The sequence below is a fragment of the Myotis daubentonii genome, chromosome 8 (genome assembly GCF_963259705.1).
Source record: "Myotis daubentonii chromosome 8, mMyoDau2.1, whole genome shotgun sequence".
In the NCBI taxonomy this organism is placed as follows: domain Eukaryota; kingdom Metazoa; phylum Chordata; class Mammalia; order Chiroptera; family Vespertilionidae; genus Myotis; species Myotis daubentonii.
In genome coordinates, this window is record NC_081847.1 from 29,157,730 (window position 1) to 29,162,292 (window position 4,563).

A 4,563-nucleotide genomic window follows, 5' to 3' on the forward strand; every position below is an offset into this window, starting at 1 on the left:
AATTAAATACCCATTGCATTTTGAAGTTATTTATTACATGTTCTTTTTATTTTATTTTTTCTCTGATACATACATTTTTTTTTTTTTTTGCTTAAAGTATTACAAAGAGTATTACATAGGTCTCCTTTTTTTTTCTCCCCTTGACATTCCCCTGGGCTCCCCTACCCCCCGGTGTCTTATGTCCTTTGGTTATGTTTATATGCATGCATACAAGTCCTTCGGTTGATCTCTTACACCCCCTTCCCGCCCCCCCCAACCCTCCCCAGCCTTCCTGCTGTAGTTTGACAGTCTGTTTGATGCTGCTCTGCCTCTGTATCTATTTTTGCTCATCAGTGTATAATTGTCTTTATTATCCATAAATGAGTGAGATCATGTGGTATTTTTCTTTCACTGACTGGCTTATTTCACTTAGCATAATGTTATCCAGTTCCATCCATGCTGTTGCAAATGGTAAGAATTCCTTCTTTTTTACAGCAGCATAGTATTCCATGGTGTAGATGAAGCTAATATCTTTTCAAAGTATGATACTTTGTAAAATACTGTGTAATAAAAGTGGAACTAAACAAAGCTGGCAAATGTAATGCGTTTCTCTTCTCTTACCATTACTTTTGCATACTTTGCAAACTTTAGTAGGATATTTTTTATATATAGTTTCTGCAATTGAAATGCTATTATAATAGTTATCTTGGTATATGTGATGCCCCAATTCCAGATATGGCCAAAGTAGTGAAAGAATAGAGTCATTCAATTTTTTTCCTTCACCTGTGTAAATTTCCATATTGCAAATATACCCAGTCTTGCTCTCACATACCATTCTTACAATAAACCATATTTAATAATTATAGCGGGGTTGTTAAGTTTGAAATAGAAGATCTCCCCTCCGGGGAATTATGGCCTTCATCTAATGATAATTCTAGCATAGTTTTATATATTGTTTTGAAATTTACTAATAAAGTGGTGGAGTACAGATTGAATTTTAAATACCCTGGATGAGAGGAGAACCAAGATGGCGGCATAGGTTAACGCCGGAGTTTGCTGCTTTGAACAACTACTTCAAAAGTGAAACTGAAAGACGGAACGGACATCACCCAGAGCCACAGGAACGCTGGCTGAGTGGAAATCCTACAACTAGGAGGAAAGAGAAACGCATACGGACACTCAGAGGAGGCGCAGTGCTGAAGTCAAATTCTGAGGTGCGGAGTGCGCGGAGCGGGCTGGCGGCGGCGGGCGCGGTTGTTGTTTTCAATCGGGAGGGAGTCCCAGACTCTGAGCTCCAGATACAGGCGAGTCTTTAGGGACCCAGACTCAAACCGGAGAAGCGGGATTGTCTGGCTTCGGTCAGAGCGAGTGCAGCTTTCTCTCCGAGCTTTGCAGCGGGTGCTGGGACTCAGAGAGGCAGAGCCCCTGGGGACAGGACTGAGAGCCGCCATAACTGCTCTCTCCGGCCCACCCTGTTGATCCTGTGTGACCCGCCCTGCCCAAGCCCTGCACAAAGGCATTTGCCGGATAGCCTCAGGCAAAGGCTAGATTAGCACCTCCCTAGAGGACAGAAGTTCTCTCACTGCTGACACAGCTGATTCTCATAGCCACTTGGCCTGGAGGTCAAACCCTCCCTGGTATTAGCTACAACAATCAAGGTTTAACTATAAGACTGCGAACAAAGACCACTAGGGGGTGCACCAAGGAAGCATAACAAAATGCGGAGACAAAGAAACAGGACAAAATTGTCAATGGAAGATATAGAGTTTAGAACCACACTTTTAAGGTCTCTCAAGAACTGTCTAGAAGCCGCCGATAAACTTAATGAGCTCTACAAGAAAACTAATGAGACCCTCGATGTTATATTGGGGAACCAACTAGAAATTAAGCATACACGGACTGAAATAACGAATATTATACAGACTCCCGACAGCAGACCAGAGGAGTGCAAGAATCAAGTCAATGATTTGAAATGCGAGGAAGCAAAAAACATCCAACCGGAAAAGCAAAATGAAAAAAGAATCCAAAAATGCAAGGATAGTGTAAGGAGCCTCTGGGACACCTTCAAGCGTACCAACATCAGAATTATAGGGGTACCAGAAGATGAGAGAGACCAAGATATTGAAAACCTATTTGAAGAAATAATGACAGAAAACTTCCCCCACCTGGTGAAAGAAATGGACTTACAGGTCCAAGAAGCGCGGAGAACCCCAAACAAAAGGAATCCAAAGAGGACCACACCAAGACACATCATAATTAAAATGCCAAGAGCAAAAGATAAAGAGAGAATCTTAAAAACAGCAAGAGAAAGAAACTCAGTTACCTACAAGGGAATACCCATACGACTGTCAGCTGATTTCTCAACAGAAACTTTGCAGGCCAGAAGGGAGTGGCAAGAAATATTCAAAGTGATGAATACCAAGAACCTACAACCAAGATTACTTTATCCAGCAAAGCTATCATTCAGAATTGAAGGTCAGATAAAGAGCTTCACAGATAAGGAAAAGTTAAGGGAGTTCATCACCACCAAACCAGGATTATATGAAATGCTGAAAGGTATCCTTTAAGAAGAGGAAGAGGAAGAAAAAGGTAAAGATACAAATTATGAACAACAAATATGCATCTGTCAACAAGTGAATCTAAGAATCAAGTGAATAAATAATCTGATGAACAGAATGAACTGGTGATTATAATAGAATCAGGGACATAGAAAGGGAATGGACTGACTATTCTTGGGGGGGAAAGGGGTGTGGGAGATGTGGGAAGAGACTGGACAAAAATCGTGCACCTATGGATGAGGACAGTGGGTGGGGAGTGAGGGCGGAGGGTGGGGCGGGAACTGGGAGGAGGGGAGTTATGGGGGGGAAAAAGAGGAACAAATGTAATAATCTGAACAATAAAGATTTAATTAAAAAAAAATAAATAAATACCCTCAATGAAGATTTAGTCATGTTTGCATTGTCATTGAAATGCCAGTAAGTCCAGATTTGTTCAAAATGATTTTGACTCATTGTCTCAGGAAATACTGGAACAGCTAGAACTGGATTTGTAGACCAATATTCTTTCCAAGTATCCTTTTGAGTATGCTCCATTAGCACTATAAGTCCTAAAAAATTTTTCATATCTGTTGGAGTAACAGGAGACCACTTTATTGCTTTCTAAATTTTGTGCTTTCCCAAATTTTGGTTATATGTTCAATTGATGACAAAACAGTTCAAACAGATCATCAAAAATCAAGTTGGTGACTTCAATGATGTTCTTAGAATCAGACCGTATAACTGTAACCCCAGAATTACCTTCAAATTTTTCCAATTTCGGTTGAAAGTCCTCTTTTGACCAATCATTATCTTGGCAACCAAGATGCAAATTACGCTCAAAATCATGTGGAATTGTTCAAATTTTCAGGTTCAGAATCACTTGAAATTACTAATTTTCTCCTTTTTGAAGGAATAACTGTATCACTGCCACTGTCAAAGCTTTCATCACTTTCACTTGAAATATCTGATAGCAAATCTATCCAGACTTTTATCATGTTCTTCATCACTATCCATGGTTACTGAACACTTTAACAATACCAAATTGATATAAAAATTATTTTTATTACTAACAAGAGACTAATTACTTTTAATTCCTTTTGTAATTTTTAACTTCAGCGAACATTTTTCCCGTTACAATTTCTCTCTAAACGACAATGAAAAGCTGAGAATTCGGGTGATTGGCCACAAGCTTTAGAACAGAAAACATGAGAATTCTCGTGACCCGTCTGCAATGTGTTAACCACATCCAATAAGGCCTTGATTCTACAGAGACCATGAGGGCAACCCATAAGTCACTCCAAACAGCATTGACACTGAACTGCAAATAAGCACAGTGAAGTGCAAATCCTAGTTTCTCCATAACTACTTTGTTTCGAGTTCTTTTTCTGGAATACCTTTTCAGTGTGCTCACATTTTGCTAGTGCCGAGACATGCTCAGTGTGCCTCTTGGGTGGTACAGACTTCTGCCTTCAGCCTCACCACCTCCCAGACTAAGACTATACAGGAGGTTCCGGAAGGAAAGAACCAGTCACACAGCACCCTTCTCTTCCCTCTCAAGGTCCTCCATTCGATTCAGTGGCAGTGTCCCTGCCTGCAGGCTTCAGTGTGCTCCAAGCCAATGGTGGCTGAGCAAGCTGGCTTGGGAACAAGGAAGCCAGGGCCAGCAGGCAACAGAGGGGCACACTGATACAAGGATACCACCAAGAGGCATGAATTTTGCTTGTAGCTGCCCATTTTAACACAGCTCAACAGGCTGTTTAGATAACCACATTATCTAAATAATTCCACATTACACTTGAAATTAGAACCTGGAACAACATGCAGCAACAGGCCTCCACTGATAAGAGGAAGCACAGCACTGAGCCTTGTCTCCCATTCTCCTAAACATGCCGGTGTAGTGAGAATAAGGGCTTTTAAGTCAGATGGTCCCAAACCAATTATTTTTTCAATGCAAGTGCAAGTGATGTATCGGAATGAACGTTATGAATCAGAAACTTACACAACCAAGAACTATAATATGCTATACAAACAACACAAGATGAAGGTA